Source organism: Cydia pomonella, chromosome 24 (genome assembly GCF_033807575.1).
Source record: "Cydia pomonella isolate Wapato2018A chromosome 24, ilCydPomo1, whole genome shotgun sequence".
NCBI lineage: Eukaryota > Metazoa > Arthropoda > Insecta > Lepidoptera > Tortricidae > Cydia > Cydia pomonella.
The window spans coordinates 7,210,271-7,228,950 of NC_084726.1; the positions used below are offsets into that span (position 1 = coordinate 7,210,271).

General features: G+C 36.9%; 1 protein-coding gene across 1 annotated transcript in view; it reads left to right on the forward strand.

Annotated features, from left to right (window-relative positions):
* Nucleotides 1-18,680, forward strand: part of LOC133530838 (repetitive organellar protein) — a 112,576-nt gene that overhangs the window by 17,794 nt on the left and 76,102 nt on the right. The window lies entirely within an intron of this gene.

Consider the following 18,680-nt stretch of genomic DNA (forward strand, 5'->3'; position numbering starts at 1 on the left):
TAATAAGGAGTCTAGTTCGTTTCATCATCACCTATATAGTCTACCAAATCGTTTTGAGCAGGACTGCCACTCAGTGGTGCTCATGGTCCACAGCTCGGTGTATTCCCATAGTCCCCGCCCCTCGTGACCGCCGCTATACATGACGCGGGGACAGATGGGAATGATTCATATAAACGCACTTATTCCCATCTGTGCACTGCGAGGCCAAATAGAAATACACCCACAGCGCACTCAGATATTATTTGTGTTCATATTTCCTAACACTTAAAAAAACACGTCTTGAAATGTAAAATAAACTAGATTATACAAATTTGCCGTGGTTTGTTTGTCGTCTCTTATCTGATATCAGTGGACGCTCCGTCTCAGTGATCTCAAATTGTTTAGATTACATGGTAGGTTTACTACAGATAATTTGAAGGCGAGGTATGATCAAGCCGATCAACATGTTTATTGCACTCATGTTAGTATCCTTCTTCCTTCTTCCTCGCGTTGTCCCGGCATATTGCCACGGCTCATGGGATGGGACTCATGTTAGTATACAGTTCTTTAAAACTACTTATTACAGTTACACATTCATGAACCCTGCAAAGACATAGCAACATCCAAAACATTAACCTATCAGATTTTAAAAGATAACATGCAATATGAACGTAAGCCAATTCGAAAGAGCGTGGATGCGTATAGCTATCACATGTGGTGGACATTTGATCTTTGTTTTAAAACATGCTGAATAATCGTTACAAATAATAGCTCTGTGGATTGAAGACCTTGCGAACTCCCATGGCAAAAACTGAATCGACATAAAAGTATACATATTATATTAGTACCTGGGCGACCGAGCTTTGCTCGGTTATAACTATTTATTGTAATATGGTGGTATATAGGTGATAATCTTAACTACATTTTTTTACTAAATTAAACTTGTCTAAAACAATAAAAATTTTAAAAAAATATATAAACTTAAACATATAAAAAAAAAAAAGTTAGTCACCGGGCGAGATTCGAAACCGTAACACTCGTTTAGCAGTCCGCGTCTTAACCCGCTGGACCAGACGGACAGTGGCCGGCAACACGAAATTAGCGACCATATTCTGCGTCGAAAGAAAAACGCATGAAAACTCGAAAACACGCGTTTTCCCAAACATATGACTAATCTAGATAGATTGTATACCCCCAAAAACCCCCATATACCAAATTTCAGCGAAATCGTTAGAGCCGTTTCCGAGATCACAGAAATATATATATTTATATATATATACACAAGAATTGCTCGTTTAAAGGTATAAGATAAGTAATTAATTATTCATCTTGCTCACAAAATTTCACATGAATCGGTTTAGAAATGCGACCTGTACTGGAGAACAGCCAGACATGCGAAATCATTTTATGCACTAATAGCTGTTAATTATTTTGTATTGTAGGTGTATTGCGTGGCTAGGATGCTATTAGATTAGCTTAGTTTAGCTGTGGAACAGGCTTCATATTAATCTCAATTATTATAAAGTGACTGCTCTAAAGGAACGGGATTTAATTTCTTTTAATAACAATCCTAATCTAGCTCTTTCATTATTTGCTACCTTTATACGGACATCGAAACAAAACTGCATTATTAACGATCTGCCAATTAATCCTAAAAAAGGACTGATATAATTGCACACTTGATTTGCGTTTCAAAATCAATTCAAGGTGCAGACTGCAAAAACTGGATTTCTTTATAAGGTACGGTGGAGTGACCTGTTGGTACTTAGTCACAGGGATATATTTGAAGTGCCCTGTGTACTTGTATCCATTTGCATATAATAAGTTTTCACAATAACTTTTAAATCCCTTGCGTACATAAATGAAATTAAAGTGGGCGTCGATCGCTTAAACATTTTGGCTGTTTGACCATGTCTTGTTTTTCGTCAGAAATATCTTGTTTTGTATTTTGACATTTTTGATGATTTTTCTGTATTTACGGGTCATGAATTTTGACAAAAAGATTTACACGTGAACCGCTTGTTGTTCCTATATTCCTGATAGTCCTTTTACTCGGCCAAAGGCAGGGATATTTTTTAGGTGCGTATGTGCCAAAAGATTCGTTTTTTATAACTCGGTTGGGGTAACGTAGGCTACATTTTAACGAAAAAATGTAGGCGTAGTCTAGAATCTAGAATAACATGTAGTCAGGAATAAAGGGTTTGTTAACCGTTATATTATATAACACAACCTCATTGATTTAATTTTGCTTAAATCTCGATGAGTAGTTGATGATTGTTGAAAGACAAATATAGTTTTATGAAGTTCATAAAAGCTTCTTAAATTTACACTACTACAAAAGTCTCTTAAATTTACCTCCGACGTTTTGACGTCCGAGGGTTTGGGGATCTCATCCACATGACTGGATTAGTCATTAGTATATGTAAGCGAGAACCAAAATCGACAGTCGATAAATCGAATATCGTTAGTGTTGTGTCGACAGAGTAGTGTTAATTTTAAATTTGATATAGAATGTACCTGACATGTAACTTGGCGTTATTAATGTATTTGTAGGTAACATCCCTAGTGCGTATTGACATAGTTAAATGTACTACGTACTAGATACGCTATCGAGAACAAATTGTGTCCGCCATTTTCGGCGCTAGTCAGAAGCGCAACTGTTATGACAACTTTTCATTTTCTGTCTAAATACTTACTGTAACTGTAATGAATCTAGATAAATTTTATTTATTTTCATTAAAGTGTAATGAATGAAATTTATAAAAATAGTCTTAAAACCTTTTGTTGACTCTCGTACTCGTAGCAATTTAGATCAAATCCCACTTATAACTTAATATATTCTTTAAATATAATTTAAAATACTTCAAAAAATTACAAGATAACAATTAATTTATCATTTTATACTACGTCGGTGGCAAACAAGCATACGGCCCGCCTGATGGTAAGCAGTATCCGTAGCCTATGTACGCCTGCAACTCCAGAGGAGTTACATGCGCGTTGCCGACCCTAACCCCCTCCCGCCCCTCGTATATATTCTACAAACAATAAGGTAAATTATCATTAGTACCTCCATGTTACATCTTCGAAATGTAATCTATGCGCCAAAGAAAATGGCGTACCACCGCTAGTGTTTAAAGTGACGTTTCCAAATAATTTAAATAAGCTTAAAACAAAACATTTTTCGCAGTGGATTGTTATTATATTGCTTTTTGATATACATTTTCATTTGGATTGGATTGGAATACATTTTCATAACGCATAAAGGCATTTTCAATTTAATTTTCGTTACATGTGTGGCATCTCGCCAGTAGTCGGAGACATACTAAACGCAATGAAGTGCCGGCACTTCAAAGAGGTTTGGAATCATTTTGTTGAAGATGCCGACTCCATACTATACTCATACTCAATGCTAATAGTGCGCAAAATGTTCCACTCAATAAACAAGACCAAGTGCAGGTAGTTCGAAAAACTCGCGCGGCTAGATGTTGATGTCAACTTTAGCCAGTCTTCTCCGAGACCACGGGGACAACGCCGTCCTCGAAACGTTGGAGGTAAATTTAAAACTTAATACGCGATTAAGAAAATATCGTTTAATTTTAAATCAGTAAAATAAACCTTATCTATCGTTTTCATTTTGGTTTCCAAATTCGAGATGTGGGATTTTACAATCGCAGCGTCGGAATATTCTCTAGCGGTTTTACCATTTAGCCGACACCGACCACAGCGTTTCTGATTTGTCAAACAAATGGCCTGTGTTGAGAATTCTTGAGGTTTTCGCGTGAATAGTCTTGTGAGCGCGTTGATTTGTAATGGCTCCGCCATACATAGGTCACTGTAGGTAGTGTCTGTACAATCTACTCTCCATCGCTCACGCAAGCAATTGGAATATTAGGTGAGTACTTCCGTGGGTGAAGTAGCGAGGTCGTGGGTTCACGATACGTTACGTACGCGAATGATTGATTTTCAGTAGTCAAGAAAGGCACTGCAGAAAGGCCACGCACGTAACCATCATCAACACTGTTCAATTGACAACCTATAGACCTTAATGCAAAGATATAAAGGTCATTTACTGTTAGTTAAGAGTGTTCAGGCTCATTTAGAAGATGTGATAGATCGTATGCAAGTTTCGCTACATTGCGGTATTTGATTGATCGTTAGAATTGTGCCTCAGTAGTCGGCAATGTAACCAAACTCATGTCTTAGCCACCTACCTGAGCCTTGCGATGTATAGACGTGAATTGTATATCGATAATAATTCTAAACATTTTAAATTTAGTATTATTATCGCTATACTATTATTACTCGTGTGATTCGTCGTTCTTAATTCATTGCATTCGCCTCTCTAAATTGCGATACCTTATAGTCAAATATCAAATATCAAATATCAAACATTTATTCAGCAAATAGGCCACAGGGGCACTTTTACATGTCCATTTTTACAAACAATAAATTAAAAAAAAAACAATTACAAATATCGAATCTATGAAATAATAAATACTTTATTAGAGATGTATACTGTCTCTAAATGTCAAATTACACAAAAAAAAAACTATGATAAAAAAATAAAACCATAAAATACTAAAATTCTTTAGAGATGTATAAGTCTCTAAGTGTCAGAGATAAAATATAAAAAATATAATTATTAAATTATCCTTAGAGATGTAGAGGGTCGCCAAGGCTTGAATTTTTATATAAATAATTAAAAGACAAAAAAATTAAAACAGACAAGAACCGAATGAAGTGTCTCACGTTAATGTCACTCAAAAGTAAAGTTACATACTTTAACATAACATGTACCCCGTGTAAGCTTAAACAGACCGGTCTCCACAAACAGCACCCGTTCACGAGTATGACGTGTATCTCAGCCATCGCCTCCCTCAACCTTCATTCGGGAAAGTGGCGACCCGATCAACGACGCCACCGTAAGTTGAGGTTGACGACGCCACCGCAAGAAGCGTGTAGCCTTTTTGGATCTGGCTGACATAAACCTTCCAGTTAATTCCGATGCCTCCGACTAAAATTAACATGTCAAAAATTTTCTAGGCGGACTCATTATTACACCACTCATGTTATATTTTTTTTGTATGTGATAGCCAGCAAACGAGCAGACGTGCCGCCTGATGGGAAGCGGTCAACGTCGCCAATTGCCCTAATAGTCCCTATTATGTTCGTGACCCGTACCAGAATTCGTAAACACGTTCACTTAGAGGGCCACCCCACACCAGCGAATCCCGAGCGTCGGCGTCTCGTCAACTGTATGGCTGCTGCTCGACGCAACGATGGCGCACCTGCGCAGCGACGCCATTTTCCATAGCGCTGACTAGACGCCGACGCTCAAAAAACGCTAGTGTTTGATGGCCCTCAGGGTCTCGTCGGTTTAGGTATTTTTTTCACTTAGGAACATCTATTTTTTTTACTGGGAGAAACTTCTAAAAGTGAAATTTCTAACAGACAATGAGCGAATTTTAAATGAGCATGTCAAATAAATCTTAAAACAATAGTTAGAAACCTACGCATGTAAAATTCGAGCTAACGATTAGTTCCAAACAGCCTGACCTCGATCTACCTCTACCTACGTAGCGCCTAAACGTAGGTGACGTAACATTGACCGACTGAGCCCAATAAGGTCTTTTCTAAAGACATAAAGTCGAATAGACATCGCATGTACCGCGAATTGTAAGAAAATAGTAGAATTATTTACATGTGGCGTCAATGGCGTGTGGGAACTGGGAACCAAAATTATTATTTATTTTTAAAATAAATGTACAAATATATCTGGAATAATCAAAATTTTATTTATAACATTTTAAACTGTTTTCCAATATTTAAAAATGTCTAGTACGTATCTCAAATAAAAATAAAAATATTACTTTGCTAATCCGCGAAAAGATAACGTGCTGGTCAATTCGTGCCGCCAACCCGTTATACTTACTTGTGTATTTTTGCAAGCAATTAATGTCCCCACCCTCCCACCGCAAAAATAAATACGCAAATAAATATAACAAAGCACCACCAAAAGTATGACTCGACACGTGTTTCGCCTCTCTACGAGACATCTTCAGGATCTAAATAGTTGCATAGACTTTACATTTATATATTTTATTTAAATTCTATTCATTGTTTGCTTTTGTCTATTAATTATATTTAGGATATTGGATCAAGAACGAACCTAATTTCCTAATAAAAATATAGAGGGCTGCAAAAAACTGTCCTGGTCGGAAAGCATGAAATCGGACCGCAAATTTGATGTATTGAGTAACAGAATGTGTTCTCTAGAAAATCATTCACAGGCAGATGTGCACTTAAGTGATTTATCTACTTATATATGTCTGCGGAATTTCCATGCTCCAAATAATTAAACTATAAGAACAATGATGTAATTAATGTTTTATTATTCGGCTATACATGATGACCTTTTAACTTCGTGAGTTCACATTATATTCAAAGGAGGTTTAAGAGTGATCGGAACGATAAGTGATGATCGATAACGATGGGTAATAACTATAGTAATTAAGGTTAAATACCGTACTTTCGATATCTCCTGTTAGAATGGGAAATTTATACTAAGAGAGGGACAGAAAGACGCTGGTGCTCATGCGATTATACAACTAATTGTTAATAGTATTAAGGTATAGAATGGCGTAAACATTCAAAATGAAACCTTGTGTATTTTACGGTCGTGGGATAATTACCTAGGGCAGTCTGTGTTAATAATTTTATTGCGTTAATTTTATTTTCATTAACCCATTGACTGCCAAAGGCGTGAACTGACGCGCTTGGCTATACAGCCAAGGCTATACAGGTGATTCAGGAGACGTGAGCAGGATCAAGCCTGTCTATTAAGTAAGTTATGAGCAACTGTTTTGTACTAGTATGTGTGAGATTCACGTTAATTTAATTTTTACTGTTTAAAAAAAAAGTTTTATTTTATTTACGACAATTATGGTCACCCTCTTTGTTTTATCCATAACAAGTGACAAATTGAATGTCATCGGAATCTGGTTACTTTTGAAAAATCGTATCTCACTCAGTTGTGACATTTTTTCTTCATAATCAAAGTGCTGTCATGACGGTTAAAGAGGTTTTATCTTTGTTAATTAAGTGCTGTAGGGTGTCCATGATTGTAGATAATAAAATTTGTCCTTATCACAAAGTTAAGTAACAGATAAACAGCGTGATTGTTTTGCTTAAATATGATGGTGAACGATTCAGTATCATTTACTTATTGTGTAGGCTTAGTCCTGCTCACGTCTCATGAATCACCCTGTATAGTGAAAATAAATCATTGACCGGTCAAAACTATCTCGTATGTCCGGCTGTTCTCGACAGGTACCATACGTTCCGTATATACGGGACTGTGACCGTAATGAAGTATCGCGTCCCGTATTTTTTTGTCCCGTATATTAATACTGCTGTAGAACACGTATATAAATGGTCACCTGGTGGTATACCTACGTGACTATGTATCCCCCCCCCCTGTGACGCCATTACTACCCCATTCCGATTTGCGAATAATTGTGGCAACCCTATTTACAGGTCGCATTTGTCAACCGATTTTAGTGAAATTTTGTGGGTAGGTAGGTTCGATAATTATTTTGAATTCTTCTTTCGGTGGAGCCATGGGCGTTCACAGATCCACTAGTCTCTGCTAATATTATAAATCGAGCTTAACTCTTTCTCTCTGTCTATTACTCGTACCTCTTCGCGCCCGCTAAATAGATATATTTAGATTAATTTTGGATTGGAATGGAGATAGTTTAAAAACCGAGAAAGGATAGTTTTAATCAATTATCATCATCATCCCACGCTAACGAAATCGCGGGCAACAGCTAGTATAGTAATTAACGCGCTTAAAAGACTACTCGCGCGAAAACCTCAAATCCTCAACACAGGCCATTTGTTTGACAAAGTACAAACGCTGTAGTCGGTGTCGGCTAAATGGTAAAACCGCTAAACTACCTCAAGATTGGCGTTCGGATCACGTAACAGATCCATGAGATAGGCGGGCAGCGAGTACAAATAATTAAACTTCCCGTTTAAGACAACTAAACTGCGGAATGAACTGTCACCCGTGGTATTTCCGGACCGATACGACCTTCAAACCTTCAAGAGACCGATACGACGTTCAAACATGGAGTTCAAAACTTGAACGCTAGTTAGTAGTATCTAGATTCCGCATGAATCCATTTTTTTTATTGGAAAAAGGTAAACACTTGACCACAAACTCACCTGATGTTGTAAGGCAGTGTCTTACCTGAGCGAATAACTCGCGAACGCGAAGCGGCGCGGCGCGGGTGAATTCAATCCTTTGATACCTATGGAAGTGTCCTCCGTGGGCGATCTCCGAATGCCGTTGGGCCGCCGCGCCGCGTCGCATTCGCGAGTCATCGCCCACGTAAGCCGCTGCGTAAGTGCCGATGCAGTCTAGGAAGGAGCATGATTACGTACAAGATGTCTATTTACTCTCGATTTAAAACGATCCAAGTTATAGTGGGCTTGGAATAAGGTTTTGACGAAGTGAGTTCTACTAGGTACTTAGCCGTTCGTAGGACAGATATGTATATACAAATGTATACTGGAGCTCATACAAAAATAAGTTAAAATTAGAAGCAACAATATTTCAAATTTTAATCTCAAACCATTCTCAATTCAGTAGATTGGTGATCTTGGAACGTTATTAGTTATTACATGAATAGATAAAGCCGAGTGGCGACGCGTTAACGCGCTGGCCACGACATTGCACGACTGGCTTCGGCTAAGACAACAACCATAGGTTGGAGCGAAACACAGCGATCGGACCTTTCGTTCCCACCTATGGTTGTTGCCTTAGCCACCAGTCGCGCAATGTCGTGGCCAGTCCGTTAGCCTTCCCCTTCGGCCGCGTACTCAACCAGAGCTTCGTAACCAGATGCGATCGAAAACTATTTCTGCCTTGTACGAAACCGGTTGCGATCAAAAACTAATTTCGTCTTACCCGTAACCAGTTACGATCGAACACTTCTCGTTCTTATACGAAACCAATGTCTGGGCCATCTAGCTATACATTTTTTTTTTCAAATATTTTGTCATGATACTCATGATAATTTCTTATCCTGTGCATTTTTTGGAAACTATTGATTTAACAAAACTCAACTCAAGCCAGTGTCTTTTAAGGAACAAGGTTACATTGTATTTGCCAACAAAGTATTTGAATATTATCAACTGGTACAATTTTTGTGTTCTGATTTTTGACTAGATATATAACGTGTACAGTACTTATACTGTATAACAAGGTGTATAAATATAATCTTAGCTGACTTTATCAACGGTCGAAAGGTTTCGTACAACAAAGAAAAGTGTTCGATCGTAACTGATAACTAGTAAAACGGAATTAGTTTTTGATCGCAACCGGTTTCGTACAAGGCAGAAATAGTTTTCGATCGCATCTGGTTACGAAGCTCTGGTTGCGTACGCGGCCGAAGGGTAGCCTTCGTAGGCAAACCAAGGCTAACTTGATTTCCTTGTGTTTATGTGCTTAAAGAAAATGGCTAGCCCGTGGGAATAGTAAAAGCGATTGCTTATTTAAAATCGCTTATGACTTGCGCCGCCATTTTCTATCGGCAGACGAACTGTCACGGGCGTCAATACAAAGCGAGGACGCAGTCTGTTTACATTTTAAAACGTATTTAAATTTCAGATAAGCCATCTATTGTATATTTATGGCCGTACGACGGTACGACTTTGTTTTTCCTTATTATCTGCTTTCGCGAACGTACATGCTATAGCCTATAACACGTTTTAGACGTGGCAAGTCTTGGAACATGACCGCTACGGCATTGACTAAGACATTTAAAATTGCAATTTTATGCCAGTATTGCTGTATTAACATTCGTTTTTAGGATTCCGTAGTCAACTAGGAACCCTTGTAGTTTCGCCATGTCTATCTGTCCGTCCGCGGCTTTGCTCGGTGGCCGTTTTTGCTAAAAAGCTGCATTTTAAATACATAAATATTATAGGACATTATTACACAAATTGACTAAGTCCCACAGTTAGCTCAATAAGGCTTGTATTGAGGGTACTTAGGCAACGATATATATAATATATAAATACTTAAATACATAGAAAACACCCATGACTCAGGAACAAATATCCATGCTCATCACACAAATAAATGCCCTTACCAGGTTTTGAGGAGTTTAGTTCAGAAACCGCCCGCGCACGTGTCTGTACGTACCTAACAATATTTTTATATACATATTTGGCACCAACTCTTTAATAAGTCATGTGGTATTTCCTGCTCCACCAAGCAAAACTGCCGTAACCCGTAGACATGGGAAAAATACTTTGGATTTTTTATGCGAGATACACAAAGTGTGCTAGTACTAGTACATGTGTACGGTTGTTAAGCTTGGTGGGTGAAATTATTGTCGTCTACAGTATACGATTTTATGTATTACTTCGTGATTAACAAATCGCCTTTTGAAAAAAATGCGTAATGAGTATGATATTAGCCATTATTACACAACAAATCAAATCTTAGGTAATAAACTACCCAACCCAACACTTAGGTATTCACTATACAAGAATCCTTGAGGTTTCCCAATACTTTGGTATTCACTGTATAGAGCTAAACGACTTTACATGGGCATACTTAGGACCTTGCCGTTTTTAAATGCTTAAGACCAAACACTTACGTGAGGCGTTGCGTTACTGCGACAAAGTCGTAAAGTAATAAACATAGGTATTATAATTAACGTTTTATAACTTTATCACAGTAACTTAACACCTGATGTAATAAACGTTCATGGAAAGATCCGTTCAAAAGACTACCCTCGTAAGACCTACGGCTCAATGTATTACATTAAACCATTTTTAATTTGGACCGAGTTTATTTTTTTTTTGTTTGGCACTATTTTAAAATAAAAGATATTCCACCATATTTTCTGCCGACTATCTGGTACAACAAGACTGATCGAACGACACCTCATAAATAATTATTTATTGATCAATCGGCGATGCGTGCCAACAAAAATAAACTTGTAAACCAAAAACTCTTTTTTTATAGTTAAGTAAAAACTGTAAAAAGATAGCGCACGCAAGTAAAGATGTTACAAGCGCTGGAATGTTTTGATAACAAACTATACTTAGCTCCCGGCCAAGAAAAAATGCATTACGGTTATAAATAACGTAACTCGCAATAGCGTACATTGCCAAATTGATGACACAGAGGAAAGAAACGTAATAGAGTAACAACTTTAAAGTTTAAACTCAGTAGAGGATCGATGAAAGAAACTTAAGAGCAATTCCTAGCTGAGCAACTTTTCAAATCTCGAATTTTTGAAGCTATGTTTCTGTCGCGCTGCGGTGGGCGGGAGCGGGAGCTATCTAAGTGTGAGTGCGCGCACACAGATGCGAGACGCGAGCGCGCGCTCATTGCGCGCCGTTCCGTTGACATTGCCGGCTCGCCGGCCGGAATTCATCCTGCGCTGCCCGACACAAGTTGTTTTTGATGTTATCACATAATATTGTTTTTAATTATTATTTTGACGACCAGTTTGGCCTAGTGGGTAGTGACCCTGCCTACGAAGCTGATGGTCCCGGGTTCAAATCCTGGTAAGGGCATATATTCGTGTGATGAGCATGGATATTTGTTCCCGAGTCATGGGTGTTTTTTGTGTATTTAAGTATTTATAAATATTTATATATTATATATATCGTTGTCTAAGTACCCTCAACACAAGCCTTATACTTATTGAGCTTACTGTGGTACTTGTCAATTTGAGTAATAATGTCCTATAATATTTATTTATATTGATTATTTATTTATTATATTATACTGTATCTATTAATTAATTCAGATAAAGACTACAAAAAAGTGGCTGTGACATAATCGGACAGACAGACGGACATGACGAATCTATAAGGGTTCCGTTTTTTGCCATTTGGCTACGGAATCCTAAAAAGAATGATGTCCTTGCTTCGGTCGTCGTACCTATCCGTGACAATAAGTTGGGTGTGATCATGGTGTGTTGTGAAATTTTGTAAGTAGGTATGGTTAACCTACAATCTAAATAGTAGTAGTAGTACGATGGGGCTAAACTTGTGCCGTCTTATTGAAGAACGTATCGCAATGACAATCTGGGTAAGGTATGTTGGGATAATGCCGGACAATTTTGGGACCAATTGAGAGAACTCGCGATTTTTTTTTTCTAGATCGTGTCAGATTCTTGAAGTACGGAGCAAATCGTTAAATAATAACCGTAGATTCAGCCTGAATTTTGGTAATCTTCAATATATAAAGGTTATAGTTTTGTACACGTGTAACGATGAAACATACTTTTTTTAGGGTAACGAGTGTTTTGCCATCAAGGGATAACATCGGATGGTGAATAAAAGTTGGTTTAAATGGAAAGAGAATAAGGTATCACAAAGAATAGGTCCGGTGTTTAGCCTTCTCCTACGTATATAAATTGCAGCCAACAATAAAAATTTAAAAGTTGTCATCGAATGTTCTATTTTTCCTATTTTTGTATCCGATCTTAACCCTGATACAAAAATTTGGTAAAATTGTGGCTCTCAAACTTTGATACTTATATCATAAGGCAATTTAATAAGTAAACAATGTGTTTACAATTGCGATTTTGACGGTAAAATATTGCAATTATATTTGATATACAATCTTTTTGTTTTGGATAAAATGTAAGGATCGTATGCAAAGACTAAAGTAATAGAATAAAATATATAGGAAAAGAGAGCCCTCTTGAAGCATTTTAAGGAAACTAATTTCGAAGTGCTATCTCTATTTTGTATCCGAAACTAACTATATATGTGTGCGTTAACATCTACATATGCATACGTATGTGTAGGTACTTTCGTACTACATAATATTAGGTCTACTTCGACGGTATACATGTTAGTTTTTTGTTTGATTTCTTGTAACTTTCATAGTTTTTCTGTTTACAAGATATTAAACAAAATACTAAATTGTAAGCCACCCAAGTAGACCTAATGTTATGTAGAATTTTTTTTAAAAGAATGGAATAAAAAAAACATACTTTATAGTAATGCAAGAATATGTTTATTGCTTTCAATTTAGTATACAAGATAGTAATAGACTAGGTGTTGTTAGTACTTCAGCTTCTGATTTTGTTTGGAATTGTTCTTTTTTTACCTATGTTCATCTTTGTGTACAATGCTGCATTAGCTTCGTCTTCTGTGACTTGTGTCTCAGTCTGACCTAGAACTCTTTCATTTGCTCATAACTGACTTGCCTAGTTCTCAACTGAGCGTTTCTTCTTTGACCTTAATATCCAACTGGACGTGAATTCAAGATATTCCGGAGGTAAATTAAGGACAGGTATAGTGTATGTTAGGATAATTCCTGGTAATTTCGTCGTCGTTCGTTAGAGGAATAATAAGTTCATATCAATCATATCTGTTTACATTTTTTTTTTTGACAGTAAACAACAGTTGCTGGGTAACAACATTATGAATGAAGATAAGTCTTGCTCTTGACATACGAGGTATATGCAACCTTCTTAATGTTGTATTCATGCCTTTAAATTTTGTCCATCTTATAGTGATATCTGGTGATGTAGTTTGCATAATCGCTAGCTTCAGCTTTACGCAAAAGTATGTTATCGGATCCCATTAATAGAAATCGCCGCCATCTTTACTAATGTTAACTACATTTCAAAGTGTTGCCCCCCTGATCGTATGTTACTATTACTAAATTCCTTTTTGAAAGTTGAAAAAAAAAATTAAATTTTGAAACTTTTAGGTCCTGTATTTTTAATCATTTCCATATAGTATTTAAATATTCATTTTATCGCGAAAAATTGCTTATTTACTATCTATTTTACTAGATTTTGTTATAAAATTCAACATGTAGGATCATCCCTATACAATACAAATACTCTGTATTACACACCTCAATAAAAGAAAACAGAAACATAAGCACAGGTAAACAACATGCGGTCTAATCGCTAAAACACAATCTCCAGGCAACCTTTGGGCAGCGGAAATTAAAAAAATGATATTGTCAGTAAGTAGGTGTACATACACATACATACAAAATAGACTACCTAAATCTTTTCCTTTTGATTTACCGTCGCGTTGGTACTGGATAATAATAACGGTACGAAAGTGTGATCAAGAAAACAATAAATGTGATAATTAAGTAGGTAAATTGAAGAAAACTTAAAATTTGACATACACTGCTGTTTTTTAAATGTGTAAAGATCGTATTGTTTCTTTCCGATCTTTACCTGGAAGGGTCAAAATCGGATATTGCTCTACAGCAATCCTAGGTCTGTTTTTGATTGGATTGTTTTATAAATAAACATCTAAAACGAAAATATACATTAACACAATTACAAAAACAAACACATTTTCATCACAATACACAAAATAAATTACAGGGCGAAGATCGGATACACGAAATTTACCTTGCTCTATGTGATTGCGCATAGCACAAGCCCGACATCCCTGAGTGGCGCTGGGACACTGGCAGTCGAGGCAATAAAATGGCGTCTTACACAATGTTGCCAACATTAAAAAATAAAGCCAAATTAGGGAGAAATGAATTTGCTACGTTCTTCACCCACATCCGATATTACCCCAACATACCTTAATCGTTGAACCGCCGCATTTCAAAATGGCCCTTATTTTGATATCGGCTAGCCGTAATGTAAATTTGCTATCTAGTGGTTTACTTGTGACACACAAGTGTGAGCAATGCAAGACAATCAAATTGTTAATGGGTGTTTATGATGTTTTAATCAAAATAAGCAGGTTGTACCTAAGTAAGATATACTTAGCTTTGTTTACAGGCCTTTAATAGTAAACATAACTAAACATAAGCACTACATGACCTGCAATGTAAAAAAATACAAAAAAACGGTTTGAAGTGACAGGCCATTACGGGTACATTTTAGAATAGAATAAAATATAAATATTTATTACGAAACTATGGTACATAATAGTTGTTACAGTAAAGAGTGTGAAAACACATGGCACCCTTTTCTTAGAACTACGTGGTATTTTGGTTATATTACGGCGATCGACTGTTGGTTGTTGGTGTTTTTTTTCTCATTTTAACCATTAACATGTTATGCCCATCACTATTCCTTCTGTGTACGTATATTTTGAAACTGTCTCCGCCTCTAATTCGTGCGATAAGGACAACTGCAGCTCGGACTAAAATTCACACGCAAAAAACTCAAAAATCGCGGTTTCGCTCTCGACTGTTTCCTCCTCCAAAACGCAATCAATCTTTATGAAATTTTGGAAACTGCAAGAGGAAGAAATAATCTATGCCGCTATGTTTTGATTTTTTGGATATTTTTTGTCATATTTGTATACTGTGCCTTTTTTTACAGCCAATTCAATTGAGCCGTTTTTGCGATTTTCGAGGCGCTGTATCTTTCTTTAAAATAAAATAATCCAAAAAAGCAAAACATAGCGGCACAGATATTGATGATATTGATCTTATTTGAAAAAATCACTGCTCTAGGTTGAAAATCCAGGGAGGAATCAGTCGAGAGCGTTTGTATGGAAATATCGCAACTAGGAATTCCTCTTAATAGAGTAACAACTTTAAACTGACGAGGAGGAGGAGGTGTCACCCAGACCGCCCAGTAGGAGGATTCATTTTTGCAAACAGATTTGCGTGACTAATACTCAAGAGTAAAACCACCCAACTTTAGTCCAAAATCTCTCGTCAATAGTGCAAAACGAATTCGAATACCTTAATGTAGGTAAGACTATTATTTGAGTTAGCCAATGCTAAGGCGAAATATTTTCATAAGTGAGGGATCGAACTCGGAAAAATCGACAGCACATTTAATTACGTATTGGATATTTGGATCATAGTTGGATAGTTTTAAGGTATGACAAGTGATAATAACTGCTCTCAGCTGCCCAAAAAAACTCGAAAACTACACAGCGGCAGTAGAATTTCAAGCACGATTGTACGAAGTTGTTACTCTGTTTCCTTTCTTAATTCCTGTGCCGATGCTGATATATTTAGCTTACATTTGTTACATTAATCGTTATCTCAATTATAATATTTTACTGCCAAGGTCGAATGTTCATGTGCTTTCGCTATTTTGTTAATATAAATAATAGTAGTAGTAATTTATGGAGTAGTAGTAAGAGAAATCGTTTTATCGTAGTAATAAATATTATAGCCGGCATTCAACGATAGATAAAGCACAGCCAACGAGATAAGTGACTATTAGACTTATTGTTAGTAAGGCACGTACAGTCAAGTGTAAAAATAGGGGTGTACACATCTTACTCAAAAATATGTCCCATAGCATCTTATTCCAGTGTAATAAGAGCGTAGTACCATATTTATGAAACGATTCTTGCGATACATATTTTTGCACTTGACTGTACGTACAGGATATAAAATAGTAAGGAATTATTGAATAATCTTCAGTAGAACTTTCTCCCTACTTCAATCCTTTTCATTATCAAAAATCTATTGTGCAATTGGCCACATTAGTTTTTATAGTTCACTTATATAATATATTAATCCTACGAAAGTTCACATATTGGCCACACCGAGGGCGGCCATAGCTTTTAGTTTTATATTAATTCTGAATCTTACTTACTAGACATACGTGTTATTTTCCTATGAATTCATCTAAAAAGAACTAGCCAGTATGAGAACACTGATTAGCGTACAAATTGGGTCGGAGTCGGAGCGTACTAAATGATCTGAAATTAAATTAGCGTATCTGTAGATCTGTACGTTATGCAATACTAATTATTGTAGCTGTTGGAAAGTAGCCTCTAATATACATTAATGTGGGCGAACAGTTTTATAAATCTACAAGGTTAGATGAGGTAAGATAAACTCTGGGGTAAGAAAAACAGTTGATAAAACAAATGCATAAATAAATAGTACATTACAATAGAGGCCGGGAAACGAAGGGTTGCAGGCCGAGTAGATATAGATAGAGAGATAGGAATACGCGGCCGGCAACCCCGTTTCTCGCCGAGATTTGTATAGTGATTTGATGATTATGATGATATGAAGCTGATCTGATGATGGAGACAGGATGTGGCCCTGGGAACTCTGTGGTAAAACAACGCAAACTAATTGTGTTTGGGTTGTTAGAATTGTCTCGATGAGTATTAGTTGCCTATCGAAAGAAAAGTACAGTCAGCCATAAAAGCTTGTACCAAAAAAGATTTTTTTGCCAAAAACTTATACATGCTTCGTTCGTCGGACTATCGCTTTAAAACTATGTACTTAGGTACTATACTGCGCCACACGGACGATCACTTCTATCTCGTGATTAAGTTAAACTAAAACAGTCGCTATCTCATAGCCGATGTCAGAAGCCAATAATGGTTTTATATTATCTTCGCGCAAGGTAATAAACCTTTAAAAGCTACAGTAAAATAAATGAAAACATCACCTTGCATCCAGATGCAAAGCAAAAGGCATGGTTTTCATAGCACTTGAGGTCATAAAACACCTAACCTCAACCATCCTACGCTAACCATTAACACGCTCATGCGAACCACATCCGTGACTTTAAATTTCAAGCCATAAAGTCGTCGTATAAGGACCCTTAGTGTAATATTCCAATTGCTAACCGAACGAGAATCGGAAGCTCGTGGGTCAGCGTAATTATAAATGCATTGTCCAATTTCCGGACCGGTAAAAAGAATAGTCGATTAGAATAATTAAGTCTTACATATATACATGGCCCAAGATCGAGAATGGGAATAACATTCCAGTATTTCATCGATCAATTGATTTCTATAAACATTTGGACACATGCATAAAATGGCCAATGTAGCGAAACATGCATTTTATCAAGGAAATTTTCAGAAAATTGATTTATAACGCTGCAATGGTTCCAACAACGGGCTCAGCGGTACGCAGTCGCTGTGGCTGAAACGAAAACGGCAAAAGCGTACCCCAATCTCAAAGTCCGTAACCCACTTGTAACCCCTCTAGTGATTATAATAGTTTCCATCTGCTCGTTTTCCTCTTATAACATAAAAAATAACTTATACTGGTTTTCGGCAGCTTGACTCAACAGCGCTTGTGAATTCAACATGAACACACTGCCAGGAAGCAAGGCTTAGCGGATAACTGTTGTGTAACGGTTGTATAAGACATTATTGGCCAAGTTTGACCTACGTTAGTCTTTATTGTGTGACAGTGTTCCGTAAAGACAGGAAGACTACAGTAATCCTATAATAAGTAGTTATCTAGGCATCCGTTTTAGGAAATGTGAGAGCTTTGACGCTGTCAATTGTTGTGCCATTATTTGTTATTATTATGGTTGTATCGCGCCTGCATGTTTCCGCCACGGCAGATGATGTGGTGGAATATCTTTGCAAGAAGACTCACTATGAGCTGAAGTTGTTCCAGCTTCGATCTCATAATTATGTTAACTTTAGTATGTTCATGGTCCGCGTACCGTGGTGGCTGATGGAAGGAAACCATCGTGAGCGTGAACTTGTTTTTTTTAATGAAGCCAGGCAGCTATAGGTGTCAGGGGTCAGGGTATCTGGGCTATTTTATTTAAAGTAGTACAGAATCTCGAGCTCGTTCGTTCGTAATAGGAGATAAAAAGGCAAATTTCCATACTTAATTCGTTCTTTCCATTCCGTCACCGTCATACAATTCGTGCGTATTATCGTCGTGCGTATAAAAGTTATCTCTGGGAATGTATGGCTAAATATTCAATATT